Here is a 15,363-nt window from a genome sequence, read left to right as displayed (position 1 = left end):
ATCTCTCTCTCTCTTTCACAGGGACCCCCATACAAGCAGGCTCCAAATCTCTTTCTCTCTTTCACAGGCACATGCACAAGCAGCTCCCAATCTCTCTCTCTTTCATAGGGAACACATACAATCAGGCTCGCAATCTCTCTCTCTTTCACAGGGAGCACATACAAGCAGGATCCCAATCTCTCTCTCTCTTTCACAGGGACACGCATACAAGCAGGCTCCCAATCTCGCTCTCTCTTTCACAGGAATACGCAGATGCAGGCCCCCAATCTATTTCTCTCTTTCACAGGCACACGCACAAGCAGGTTCCCAATCTCTCTCTCTTTCACAGGCACACGCACAAGCAGGCTCCCAATCTCTTTCTCTCTTTCACAGGCACACGCACAAGCAGGCTCCCAATCTCTTTCTCTCTTTCACAGGAACATACACAAGCAGGCTCCCAATCTCTCTCTCTTTCACAGGCACACGCACAAGCAGGCTCCCAATCTCTTTCTCTCTTTCACAGGAACATACACAAGCAGGCTCCCAATCTCCTTTTCGAAGCATCCCACCGACCGAGACGCCCCTCCACCGCTGCCCAGATCGGAGAAGCAGGAGCTGGGAGCCAGGGCCGCGCAGCCGGCGCCGGGACTTATTGAGGTAAGGCCCTCATAGCTCGCCCTACCAACGATAGCCCTTCACCGGCCACAAGGCCTGATCTTAATCTCCCCCGCAGCAACTTACCGACCGCGAGTCCGGCGCACCACCGCTGACATCACTCGCATCGCGACCAGGAGGGGGATTTAAACACAGACGCAAGCTCTAGGCGTCGTGCAACAAAGGAGCCTGCCCCTTTGTGCGCCCCTTTGTGCAGCCCCCTTAGGCAGCACAACTACTTTTAACCATCTTACTCCTCTACCCAACCCCATTCTGCTCCTATACTCCACCCAACCTATGATCACAGCACCCTCACAGCAAGCCGCACAACTAGGATTCCAAAACTCTGCAGAAAAGCAACTATAATCACTCGGTACAGCCTAGACATGACCTCTCATCTAAGAAAATTCAACCATCTCATCAACATCCCACTGAAGAAGAACTTAAAAAACCTTATCTACTTCACCTTCTTCCTAATCAACGCCCAATCAATCACCAAAAAATTCTTCCTAATCAACGACATAATCCAAGAAAAAAACCCCGACTTCATAGCGGTAACTGAAACCTGGTTCAAAAGCACTGATCAAGTCCTTACAAATCAAATAGCCGACAGCAACTACAACCTTTTTTCTATCCCTAGAAAATCCCGAAAAGGAGGTGGTCTTCTTCTGATAATAAAAAAGAATCTCTGCATGAAACCAACCCCTACCAACCTACCAAAGAAATATGAAATTGCTCTTCTGGACTCCGAACACCTTCAAATTTGCCTTGTCTACTGCCCTCCTAACCTCCTCGAAAATGATATATCACCACTCCTGGAATTCCTGATAACCAACATCAGTACTAAAAAACCAACCATTATACTTGGCGATTTCAACCTCCACGCAGACATCAATCCCAAAACACAGAGCTGCCAAACGCTCCTAGACATGCTGTCCAGCTTTAACCTGGATCAACAGGTATACACCCCCACTCATAAGGCCGGTCACACCTTAGACCTGATTTTCACAAACCACCACTTCGCTGATATATCCATCTCAGCCAACCCAGTCCCCTGGTCTGACCACTTCTTTTTACAATGCAAATCACATTTACAGCCAAGAAACAAGACGGACACCAGCGAATCGAAATCTTACAAATATCGACCCCCCTTTCAACAGGACCTTCTACAAAAAGAGCTAGGAAAACAACTGGCAAACCTAGACCTTTCCAACACCAACAGTGCGATTCAATCATGGCACCTTCTCACAGAACAGACCGCTAACAACTTAAACCCTGGAAAAACAAGACAAAGAAAATCAACCAACGGCAAAAACAACCCCTGGTTTAACTCGGCTCTAAGATCAATGAAAACCAAACTCAGAAAACTGGAAAAAGAATGGAAAAAATCCAACTGCCCAAAAAACCTGCTCTCAACTAGCCTCCTATAAAAACATGATTATGATCACAAAACGAAACTACTACAACACAAAGATAAAAAACTCTTCCAATAAACCAAACACCCTGTTCAACATCGTCAAAAACCTAATAGATGAAAAAAGTAACAACGCCCCAGCTACCAATGCAATCAACCTATCCCAAGACCTCGCCTCATTCTTTAAAGACAAAATCAACAGAATAACTAACACATTCAACAACTACACACCCACAGAGAATCATGACACACCACTGAACATATCGCCATGGTCACAATTCAACCCGATCTCAACCACATTAGCTGAAAAAATGCTAAAAAGTATCAATCCTGCTCGTCATGACTTGGACACCATCCCTACTCGTAACCTGAAAGATATGGCTCATATAATCGCCCCTACTATAGCCGCCATCATCAACAAATCACTCGAAGAAGGTGAGCTACCAACCATGTTAAAAACAGCTACCATCACTCCAATTCTAAAAAAGAAGAATCTAGATCCCAAAGACCTGAATAATTATCGTCCAATCTCTAACCTGCCTCTACTTGCCAAGCTGACCGAGAAGGCTGCTCTGTCTCAACCAAACAAACACCTTGAAAACAACAAAATTCTGCACGATGCACAACATGGATTCAGAAAAAACCGCAGTACAGAAACACTACTCATCGACCTTTCTAACGAAATATTAAGAGGTCTCGACAACAAAATAAACCATCTTCTAATTCTACTCGACCTTTCTGCGGCTTTTGACACCGTTGACCACAAAAGCCTTCTATCAAGACTTGCCAACATCGGCCTCACAGGAAGTACCCTCAACTGGTTCTCATCTTACCTTCAGAACAGATTCTTCAAGGTATCCCTGTACAACAACTTGTCCATACCCATTCCTCTAGAAACCGGCGTACCACAAGGGTCCGCTCTATCTGCAATCCTTTTCAACATATACCTCCTACCGTTATGCCACCTCATCTCCAGCTTCGGAATTTCATTCTACATGTATGCCGATGACATCCAGTTCATCATCCTAATCTCCAACACACTAGAAGAAGCTCTCTCCACAGCAGCAAACCACCTAACCGCAATAAGAAACATGCTCAACAAACTAAAGCTGTGCTTGAACATGAATAAAACCGAATGCATCCTCATAGGAAGAAATCTCCCAGATCAAACTATCACTACACACTCCCTCACTATCGACAACATCAGCATCCAGATAAAAAACAACTCTAAGAACCTCGGAATATGGATCGACAAAGACCTCAACTTAAAAAAGAGCATCGCTACCAAAACCAAAGAAGGATTCCACAAACTGCAAATCCTAAAACATCTAAAACCTCTCCTCCACTATCAGGAATTCCGAACAGTACTTCAATCGCTTATCTTCGGCAGCCTTGACTACTGCAATTCGCTCCTGTTAGGTCTTCCCAAATCGTATCTAAAACCTCTACAATCACTACAAAATGCCGCAGCCAGAGTCCTAACTGGCAAAAAAAAATCTGATCACATCACCCCTGTGCTGAGAAGTCTTCACTGGCTCCCAATCGACCAGAGAATCCAATTCAAAACCCTCACACGAGTGCACAGCGGTCTACACAAAACAGGAAACAACGCACTCTACAACATGATACATCAACACAAACCTCAGAGACACACCAGAACTTCCAGCAAACAACTCCTGGATATTCCAACACTTCCAACTGCCAAACTCACGTGCACAAGAAACAGAGCATTCTCAATTGCAGGGCCACACTTTTGGAACTCCCTACCACAATACCTAAGCACAATATCAGACAACAAATCCTTTAAAAAAGAACTCAAAACCTGGCTCTTCAGCAAAACATTCAGAGATGGCGTAGGCTAACTTCATAAAAAAATACAACAGCTCCGCGGTAATCTGAGCTCTCCATTCCCTACTACCCCACCCTCCCGCCTGATCCCCCCCTTACCCCCTCCCTAACTTCTTTTCGCTAGAAATTCCCTCCCCATATATTCTTGTGCATAGTTATTTATTTATGTTTTACATATGCCTCCGAGCTAGTAATGCTCTAATGTTTTTATGACCTGACCTTGTTCATTCAGTTATTCCCAGTTATAGATTGTTTACCCGTTCAGTTTGATGTATATGTAACAATTTGTTCGATTGTAAACCGGGGTGAAGGCTAACTGCTAAACCTCGGTATAGAAAAACCTCGAAATAAATAAATAAATCTCTCTCTTTCACAGGGAACACATACAAGCAGGATCCCAATCTCTCTCTCTCTTTCACAGGAACACACACAAGCAGGCTCCCAATCTATTTCTCTCTTTCACAGGAACATGCACAAGCAGGCTCCCAATCTATTTCTCTCTTTCACAGGAACATGCACAAGCAGGCTCCCAATCTATTTCTCTCTTTCACAGGAACACGGACAAGTAGGCTCCCAGTCTCTCTCTCTCTTTCACAGAGACAGACATACAAGCAGGCTCCCAATCATTTTCTCTCTTTCACAGGGACACACATACAAGCAGGCCCCCAATCTCTTTCTCTCTTTCACAGGCACACGCACAGGCAGGCTCCCAATCTGTTATGAGCCTGCCCACGAAGAGCACGGGCAGGCCCCTTACCCCACACAGCCAGTCGGGCTGCTGATGCTGTTTTCTTCACGGTAAGCATGCCGCCGTCACCAGGCTCCTCTCTGACTGCCGCCGGTCCTGCGCAGCAGGGTCGAGCTGCTGGGAGCTCTCCCATTTGGCTGGGACCTGCGCTGCCGCTCCTGCCCTCCCCGATGCACTACAGTTGCTCCCGGGGTCCTCGGGACGACAGGGAGTCGTCCTCACCGTTGGGCAGGGTCTTCGGCCAGCAAGCAGACTGTCCCTGCCGGTGCCTACTACAGCCCGGGTCTTTTCCCGGCAGGGAAGCCTTCCCTGCCAGTGCCTGCAGCCAGCCTGGAGTTCTCCCTGCTTGAGGTCTTCACAGCTGGAAGCTGCTCCTGCAGCCTGCCTTCCTCCAGCTTCTTGGCAGGGCTGCTCCTGCTGCCTGCCTGCTTCTTGGGCCTTCCACGTGGCTGGGAGAACAACACCAACGATCCTGCTTCTCTCCTCCAGCTCTCCTTAGGCGTGAGCGCTCGCCTCTCTCCTGTTCTTCAAGGGCCAGCCAGGTGTGGTCCCCTGCTGACCCCTCCCTGGGCATTGTCCTCTTCAGCCCTACAAAAGAGCTCAGCGTTCAGTCCACTGTTGCCTTCGCAAGGAGTTAGACACTCCTGGGATCCTGCTGTCCTGCGTTCTAGGAGTCATCCTTGTTCCAGCACTTCTTCAAGGTCCTGTGTTTCCTGTTCTTCGTTGTAGCTCCATGTCTTGAACTGATGTCCGTGATCCAGTTCCTGTTGTCCATGTTCTAGTCCAGATGTCCGCCTGCTGTTCCTGATGTCCGTGATCCAGTCCTGAGGTCTGTCTCCTGATCCTGTAATCTGTGTTCCAGTCCAGATGTTTGTTCTCCGTTCCTGATGTCCGTGATCCTGTCCAGTTATCCTGAACCCCCGGTTCTTCGTTGCCACCCTTCCTGGCGTGCCATGTCATGGTCCGCGACCAGCCCCAAGGGCGGGCTGTGTAGGGCGCTTCATGGTGCAATGCCTCCTCCACTTCTGCAGCACAAAGCCTCCGGGAGACTTCTGCTTCTGTCTTTATCTCTGGTCTATGGAGTCCCTTGTGCTTGCTCCGTCCGTGCCAAAGACTCTGCCAGAACGTGCACTGTCCCAGTGTGGTCTGTGACCAGCCACTGGCGGCTGTGTAGGGCGTGCCTCGGTGCAGGCCTCTACAGCTTCTGAGACATGTTCCTTTTCATTCCTTCACTTCCCGTCTAGAGGCTCTTCGAGTCCAGCGTGGTCCGCGACCAGTCCCGCGGGTGGACTGTGTAGGGCGCGCTGTATCGCAGTCTCAACCCAGTACTTGCTTGACTCTCTTGAATGCTTTTAACCTAGCTTGAGTCTTCTGTATACCTAGAATCCTGCCTGAGTCTTCTGAATACCTTGAATCTTGCCTGAGTCTTCTGTATACCTAGAACCTTGCCTGAGTCCTCATCTGTGCCTCCTAGTACCTCGTTCTTGAGTCTCATCTGTGCACCCAAGTACCTTGTTCCTGAGACTTCGTCTGAATCTCCATGTTCCGGTCTTTGCTGCCCTGGCCTCCATCCAGGCTACCGCTTCATGCCGTACCCTGCGGCAGGTCTGAAAGGGCTTGGAACGGTTGGAGGACTGTTCATAAGACCACCATTGCGCTGCTGGTCTTCCGAAGCGTGCAGGTCCGGAGGAGGGTCAGTATCTCCAGTCATCTGTCTTCAGTCCAGCTTCGCTCCTGTCCAGCCCATGCTCGGGCATGCCTCGCCAACTGCGGCACCTCTTTGGAGTTCCTCTGGGGTCGAGCCATGGTCCAAGAACACACATCCCCTGGTAAGCAGAACCACTCTCCTAGCGCTTACTAACACAATCTATCTCTCTTTCACAGGGAGCACATACAAGCAGGATCCCAATCTCTCTCTCTCTTTTATAGGGACACACATACCAGCAGGCTCCCAATCTCTCTCTCTCTCTCTTTCACAGGTACACACACAAGCAGGCTCCCAATCTCTCTCTCTCTTTCTCTTTCACAGTTACACACACAAGCAGGCTCCCAATCTCTCTCTCTCTCTCTTTCACAGGGACACACATACCAGCAGGCTCCCAATCTCTCTCTTTCGCAGGTACACACAGACAAGCAGGCTCCCTATCTTTTTCACTTTCACAGGCACACACACAAGCAGGATCCCAATCTCGGAAGGCACACGCACAAGCAGACTCCCAATCTCTCTCTCTCTTTCGCAGGTAGACACATAAAAGCAGGCTCCCAATCGCTCTCTCTCTCTTTCACAGGGACACACATACAAGCAAGCAGGCTCCCAATCTCTCTCTCTCTTTCACAGGGAAACACATACAAGCAGGCCCCCAATCTCTGACTTTCACAGACAAGCACACAAGCATATTCCCAAACACACAATTGTACCTCTGCTAATTCTTCAGTGCCTCTGGCCTGGGTTGAAGCAATGCCCCATGACCTGGTCTCTCTTCTTCTCCTCCAGTGGGCCAGCTGCCATGCCTTCCTTCTTCTTCTTCAGCCTCGCCGGCCTGGGTTCCAGTGGGCACCACTGCCATATATTTTTCTTTCGTTTTTGGCCCCGCTGGGCTGGTCTCCAGCGGGTGCCACTGCCGGATCTTCTTCTTTTCAACACCGTTGGCCTGGGTTCTGGTTGGTGCAGCTCTAGCATCCTTCTTCGTCTTTTTTGGCACCACTGGCCTGGGCTCCGGCAGGCGCCGCTGCCTCCACATCTCAAGTCTCTCCTTGCTGGCGCGAGCCCCACAAGCATCAATGAATGGGGTTCTCTGTCAGACATGTTGTGCACTGAGCCAACATCCTGCCTGCACATCAGTGCTGTCCTCCCTGGCTGCCCACCTACCTGCCTGCCGACATCAAAGGCCCTTTTTAGTGCATCATCAAGAAAGGTGAGATTTTGGTTCTTTAATGATGAGGTTGAGAACTGGGGGCAGGCTGCAAAAACCTCAGTGAGCCACATCTAATGCGTTTTTAAAATTCTTTCCATGAGCCATATTAAAAGTAAGAAAGGGCTGGATTTGGCCAGTGGGCCATAGTTTACCTACTCCTCCTATAATTGATATTTTTGCTGTACTTTTGAATGATCTTTTTCATATAAAATCTGTTGTAAATGCATAATTTAATTGTGTGTGTGTGCAAGGCTGTAAGTTTTGCCTAGTGTACCTAATACCATTCCACTGACCATGGGTTGCATGGAGTATCTGCCGTAGGTGTCAGTTGTTAAAAATATATATTCCTGGAGGGAGCTGGGCTTTTTTTTTTTTTTTACAGCCCTGTAACAAGATTGAATGGATCCTGGTGGGAATTGGGGGAGGGGGCTGGGAGATAGCACAGCAATTGTTCTTACAGGGCAGCAAAAAAACTTACACTGGCCCTGAGTTGAGCCATCTCCATCCTCAATCCAGAGAGCTGGAACTCAAGGCAACAATGAAGCCTCCAGAATGTTCCTCTTGAAAATTCTAGCTCACAGTATGACACTGCACTACTCCCATCATTTTCACTTCTTTTATTTCTGTTTAATACAACAATTCTAAAACTTTTCTTACTACTTTACTACATTTGTTCTGCTTTAAGGGGAATTATGAATAATAAAACTGCATGAGCTGAATCATGTATTCTGGAAAATATTATTCTGTCTGGTTTGAAGTTATAGGACTTGAACCAAGTCCTTATATTTCTGCATTTAGGGAACAGGCAATCTTAAGACAGTTTCCCTGATGGTTTTAATACCCTTCTCTCAAATCTTCCACATCCCAAATAATAGCAAATCCACAAGGTGCTTGGCTCCATGTAACAGAAATTGCAAGAAACAGTCTAATATGCTCAATTGATTGCTTTTTTACTCTGAATTTTTAAATTTATGATGTAAATAAAAATTTGGAGACCTGTGTTAAAAAACCCTCTGAGTGGGGAAGACTCCTGGGTACCTTCAGGCCTGCTATTTATGTGGTCTGTCGTAACTGGCAACTTTGTCCATTCAGTGCTGGAAAAAGTGAAGCCATGCCTTGGAAATACCCCCAGGGCCATCTCTTTTTACCCAGGGAAATTTTGTAGGGGCAATGAGTTGCTCAGAAAAAAAATGTAGCCAGTGAAGAGGAGGAACATTTCAAACATCAAGGGCTTGTTTGACTAACTCAAAAAGTTATCCCAAGAAACCGTTGTATATGGACCTCATGCTTCTGTTTTGAGACCCAGTATTTCCCTTATTCTGATTTTTTTTTTTTTTGCTGTTTTTTTCTCTCTTTCCCACTTTTTTTGTATCCTCTGCTTCCTTGAATTTCTTCTTCTCTTTTTTTATACGTTTGTTTTTATTCTGATCTCTTCTCATCCATCTTTTTAAGAACATAAGAAACTGCATGCTGGGTCAGACCAGGGGTCCATCAAGCCCAGCATCCTGTTTCCAACAGTGGCCAAAACCAGGCCACAAGAACCTGACAAGTACCCAATTTTCCCTCCTTTTTCTTCAGCTTCCCCTCAGAATCCTTCCTGCTTTCCTAACATTTCCATTTTCCTCACTGTCCTTTTTCCTTGTTTTTTATTTTCATCCTTTATTCTTCACGTCCTGGCCAGCTAATGTACTCCTCTTTGCACCCCACAGAGCTGATCTTGTAGCATTTGTCTCTCTCCTGTCCCTTCTTTAATCTCCTTTTCTCCTTTTTTTACAGTTCAGTCACTGCTCCCACTTATCAGCCCTCTTTGAGGTGCCAAGGATTGAGATTTTGGCGCAGTTTCTAAGTAGGATCTTGATCAGCTTCTCCCTCTCAGTGTCAAATATAGGAATAAGACACTAACGGGCCGATACAGAGCGCACTGTTAGCCGGCATTTGGATGCGCGTTTTGGACGCGCTAGCTTTACCCCTTATTCAGTAAGGTGTAATAGCGCGTCCAAAACGCGCGTCCAACCCCCCCCCGAACCTAATAGTGCCCGCAACATGCAAATGCATGTTGATGGCCCTATTAGGTATTCCCACGCGATTCAGAAAGCAAAATGTGCAGCCAAGCCGCACATTTTACTTTCAGAAATTAGCAACTACCCAAAGGTAGGCGCTAATTTCTCTGGGCACCAGGAAAGTGCACAGAAAAGCAGTAAAAACTGCTTTTCTGTGCACCCTCCGACTTACTATCATGGCGATAATAAGTCGGAGGTCCCGAAAGTTAAAAAAAGTAAAAAATTAAAAAAAAAAAAAATTTTTAATGGGCCTGTGGCTGTCTGGTCGAAACCGGACGCTCAATTTTGCCGGCGTCAAACCCGCTGACAGCCGCCACTTCCGTCAAAAAAGAGGCGCTACGGATGTGCTAGTGTCCCTAGCGCCTCTTTTTACCGCCGAGCCTAATTTAAATAAATTAAGATACTGTATCGCGCGCACAAGAGAGTGGCCTGTGCGCGTGCCGGGAGAGCAGGCTTTCGCCCGCTCTCCCGTCTTTTTACTGTATCGGCCCGTAAATCAGTTGCAAGAGAAACAGATATGCAGATGTAGCTGTGTTTATTTTTCCCAACTGATCTATGCTGAAGGTCAACAGATTCTTGACATACTTTGAAGGTCATCCAATGACCCATTTAAGTTTACAGGTACTGAAGTAGGTAAGGAACAAAACTAACTTCCATATATATTAGCATTAAGCATTAAAAACAGGCAAGTTTCAATGCTGTTAACTCCATGGAGGGTACCTGAAGGCACCGTAGTCCTTAAGACTGGTGAGACTCAGCTTTTATTACAATATAAATTCTCGCTACAACAGACAATGATTAGAATTTTAATTGACAAGATTTCTCCTTCATTATTTAACCAAAGCAGCACATTTTACAGCAGTAAGAAATTATTTTTATTGACAATTAGTATTAAAGAAATTGGCTACTTTCTCAAAGGCCTTCATGAAAAACACAAACAGATATTACTTTTTCCTCAAATTTTCTGGGCAGCTCAATCTGATTCCTTTACAAATTACTTTAAATACAGAATATAAGCAGAAATACAATCATTTAATGCTATTGAGATGGAAAATGAGTGGATTTGGTGGACCCTGCAGTAATTAGTTGCCATGAGATTTAAATTAAGGTACACAATAAGTTGTACATAAAGAGTTGAAGATTTCAAGATCACAGCCTTTAACGCAGCAAGTAACCACCTGACGTTTCCTTAGAAGATGTTTTTCTAGCCCAGTGGAAAGTACAGCTTTTATTTCACGTTTCATTTTCTCTACAGCTTCCTCGGCATTATCTGTTGATTAATAAAAGCAAGTAATGGGAATACAGAAATGAAAAAAAAAAGTACAAAGTGGAAATGTACAGAGAGATGTGGAAGATACTGTTCATCTTTTATACTGGGACTCATATTTAAAACATTCTGCAAAGTACTATATCTTCAGCGGCGTGCACTGTTAACCCACGTTTGGACATGCGTTTTCGATGCGCTAGCTTTACCCCTTATTCAGTAAGGGGTTGAAAACGCGCGTCCAACCCCCGAAACTAATAGCGCCCAAAACATGCAAATGCATGTTGATGGCTCTATTAGTTATTCCTGCGCAATTCACTAAGTAAAATGTGCAGCCAAGCCACACATTTTACTTTCAGAAATTAGCGCCTACCCAAAGGTAGGCGTTAATTTCTGCCGGCACCGGGAAAGTGTACAGAAAAGCAGTAAAAACTGCTTTTCTGTACACCCTCTGACTTAATATCATGGCGATATTAAGTTGGAGGTCCCAAAGTAAAAAATAATTTAAAAAATAAATAAATTTAAAATCAGCCCACGGCTCGCGGGTTCAAAACCAAACGCTCAATTTTGCCTGCGTCCGGTTTCCGAACGTGTGGCTGTCAGCGGGTTTGAGAACCGACGCCTGCAAAATTCAGCATCGGCTGTCAAACTCACTGACAGCTGCCGCTCCTGTCAAAAAAGAGGCGCTAGGGACGCGCTAGTGTCCCTAGCGCCTCTTTTTACCGCGGGCCCTCATTTAAATACTGAATCGCCCGCTCTCCCACGAATTTTACTGAATTGGCCTGTATGGAATTAGCCAGCTAGATAAGTGACATTGCACATATGGAGCACAGAAGAGCATCAGATCTGCTGGGGTCATTATCATAAATTCAAGCCAACAGGGCAAGAGCGAATGGGGACACTTTCGGCATTGGTGGATGGGATAGGTGAGGATGGGAAGGGAGAATGAGCTACAGGTTGATGTTGCTAGTGCCTGTACTACAGCTGCATTACTGGCAGCAGGAATGCAAATGGGTTACCTTTACCCATGTGTGCATCACTAGCCACAGTAGAAACACTTTTATGGGACATTCACTAAGGGCCTGATTTTCAAAAGCATCTACATACTTAGAATTGGGTTTTACACGTGTAAATGCATTTTACCTATATAAATGGGCTTTTGAAAATTGCTACAATATATGCCATTGATTTGTCCAAAGGATTTACATGGTAAGTACACTTTACTTGCATAAATGGATTTTGAAAATTGCTACAATATGTTTCATTTACATGTGTAATGCCTTTAAAAATTACCTCCTAAATGCTTTACATACTGTATTGAATACAGCATTAAGTGGCCTTTTTAACCTGCTTTACTAAATAGGTCCCTTAGCCAGCTAACTCTGGCTTCAATATGGTGGGCTATGCTGGGTTTACATGTCAGCACATGTATCTTTGCATATTTTTGTGCATGGAATTAAGTTCCCAGTGTAGCAAGGAATTTTATACACAAAAAATGTGCACATAGTCCTGAGTCAAAATGTGCGCACAGATTAGTGCTTCTCGAAAGAAATTAGCTGCTAGTACTCCCCAAGGCATAGGCTTTACTCCTTTTTTTAAGGCTGGATATATAACTCCTGGTCAGAGGTGAACTAAAGTTTCTGGGGCTAGCATTAATCTATGGACTGAACTTGGAGCCCATTATGATGGTGTCCTGTACTTGACATGCATGCACATATAAAATGATGTTTCTTTTGTGTGCACGGCTTTTATAAGGCAAGTTATAGTCCTAACTCATTTTGTGCACATAACTTTTAGGAATATAACTTGATCTCCTAACTCCTGTTTTTGCAAACAATGGTTAGGCTCACAACTTTAGAACATAAGATAAACCATACTGGGTGAGACCAAGGGTCCATCAAGCCCAGTATCCTGTTTCTAACAGTGGCCAATCCAAGTCACAAGTACCTGGCAAGTACCCAAACATTAGATAAATCACAAGCTACTATTGCTTCTTAATTACCGTAATAGCAGTTTATGTTCCTATCTTTTAGGAGCCCAACTTCTGACCCTAATTCATGTTGTGCTCCTAACTTTTCGAGGCAATGTTCACTGCAGGCTTTGCGCATGTGCGCACGCATAATAACAAAGCACGCACAAGAAAAGGAAAACAGAATGGGTGTTGCACACAATAATCATTTTTGCTCACAAAGCTCACAAAAATTAGAGGGCACATTGTTTGGGGCACAACCTTTATTCACCGAACTCCTGTTTTGTGCACACAACTTTTAGAAGCACAATTTCTATGTTCAGAAATCAGGCTTTCTGCTCACAATAGATGAATTTATAAAGGAGTTATAGACCGGATTTTAAAAGGCCTGCACGCATCCTGGGGTTTATGCATGTGGCTGAGCCTTGTGCGCGCTGCGCAAATTTTCAAAGGGGCCCGGCCTCGAGCACAAGTACTGAGCATCTTCAAAGGGGGCGGGCTGGGAGGCGGAGTCTGGGCGGGCCGGAACAGCTCCATTGTACGCTGTCCTGATGACTCGCTCGCTAGCAGCCAGCTGGCGCACGCAACTTACTATAGCTCAGGACCTGAAGTAAGTTGCGAAACAAAAAAAAAGATAGATAGGTAGGGTTTAGGAGATGGGGAGGAGAGGAGAAGAGGGAGGGAGTTTAGGTGGGGGGTAGGGAAGTTCCCTCCCAGTCCACTCCTTAATTGGAGTGAACTGGGAGGGAACTGGGGAAGGCCTGATTGCACCGCCGCGTGGAAATTGCAAATGTTCACCCCACCTTATGCACGCCGGTGTGCGCATGTTATAAAATCGGCACGTCCATGTGCACATGCCAGGAACCACATGCACATGGATGAGCACATGCTATAAAATCTACCACATGTGTGTAAATATAACCCACGACTGAAGCAATTTTCAAAAGCCACTTTCTAGAGTAAAATGCATTTACACATGTAAAACCCAATTTTGCATGTGCAGAAGCTTTTTAAAATCAGGCCCACAGTGAAAATAAAGCAAAGTTTATGCTTCTAAATCATGTTTTGTGTGCATAAATCATGTTTTATAAATACCAACCATAGTTTATGCACATTAAACATGATTTATGTGCACTATTCAATTTTCTTGCACATTTTTAAGTTTAGGGATATTTTAAAACTCATGATGCCTTTGTATACTGTTAGTTTACTGCATCAGGAGTTATATATTTTTTTTTTTAGTACATGAGTTACAAAAAACAAGCTTGCTATTTTGGCACCTTTCCACAGGTGGTTTGCACTCACCGTTGCTCATGGTCTCAGATGCCTCGGAATCCTCTTGTTCTGGGAAATTCTTCTTACAGAATTCGTGACAGTGATGATCCACATTTGAAATGAATTGGTCCTCAAGTTCTCCTTCACATACCTGCTCATTAGCACTCAGTTGCCCTGGGAACTCGACTAACAAGAACCCAATAAACAACATTTGACCTAATCCCAGCATCAGCATCTTTGCTATACCACTTCTGTTCTCACCCTGGTCTGTGCCTGCACTGCTGTCCTCTCACTGCACACTCTGTAATACGCAGGAGAATATATTCTTAGGATTTTTCTTGGTTTTTCAGTTAGGAAAACCTATTATATTTAACTGCCCTCAGCCTACCTCTCTCTGTCTCTCCCTGGCTCTGTGTAAGTCTTCCTCCTCTTTTATGTTCCTGCAGACCTCACCAATCTTCTGACTCATCACAATCAGTTCAGGCGGCTCATTCATTCCCTCCCCGTTCCCCGCCCAAGATCAGTTTTCGTTCTAGTCCACTTATCCCCTCACAGGCTGGACAGCATCTGTTTTAGATGATTAAATGTGATTGTTTTTATACTTTGACTTCTACAGACATAAAAATAAACCCCGGGTATATTTTTCTTTGCATGTATATCAAGGACTCCCTTTAATAATGTATCACCTTCTAGGCACAAACCTGTCTGATATGTGATTATATTAATTTCTTTTGACTTTGTTAACATTTTTCACTCCATGATTGTCGACTGCCTCAGTGAAATAAGGTCTGTAGGAGGTAAGTTTTACATTGTTTAAACTTCATGGTCTGTATTTGTCATGGTTCTTATGTCGATCCACACCATTCAGTAATCACTGGACCCAAGTTGCCCACAGACTGTGATATCTCAACCACTTTTTGTAACTACATGGTCCAAATGTTTTCACCATTATTCATGAATGCCATTATTATTTGCTTTAGATGTACTCCATGAGGGGTGCCCAGTATTTCCCTACATATTTCCCTACAATTTTCTTTTATTTATTTATTTATTTATTTATTTATTTATTTAAGGGTTTCTTATATACCGAGGCACGTTTGCAAAACATCACCTCGGTTCACAATGTAACATAACTTAGCAACAAGCTTTACAATAATAATAATAATAATAATAATAATAACTTAGCAACAAGCTTTACAATAATAACATTAACAGGTAGCGGTTAATAGGGCAGGGG

The 15,363-nt window shown here is 44.9% G+C and overlaps 1 long non-coding RNA gene across 1 annotated transcript; it reads right to left on the bottom strand.

The window, feature by feature from the left end:
* Window positions 1-10,411: 10,411 nt before the first annotated feature.
* LOC115081467 lies at window positions 10,412-14,528 on the bottom strand. Its single transcript, XR_003853812.1, has 2 exons — window positions 14,157-14,528; window positions 10,412-10,888 (listed from the first exon to the last, which is right to left on the bottom strand). It is a non-coding gene; the product is annotated as an uncharacterized LOC115081467 (long non-coding RNA).
* Window positions 14,529-15,363: the final 835 nt, after the last annotated feature.

Source organism: Rhinatrema bivittatum, chromosome 1 (assembly GCF_901001135.1).
Source record: "Rhinatrema bivittatum chromosome 1, aRhiBiv1.1, whole genome shotgun sequence".
In the NCBI taxonomy this organism is placed as follows: Eukaryota; Metazoa; Chordata; class Amphibia; order Gymnophiona; family Rhinatrematidae; genus Rhinatrema; species Rhinatrema bivittatum.
This window is presented reverse-complemented; position numbering and strand designations above follow the sequence as displayed.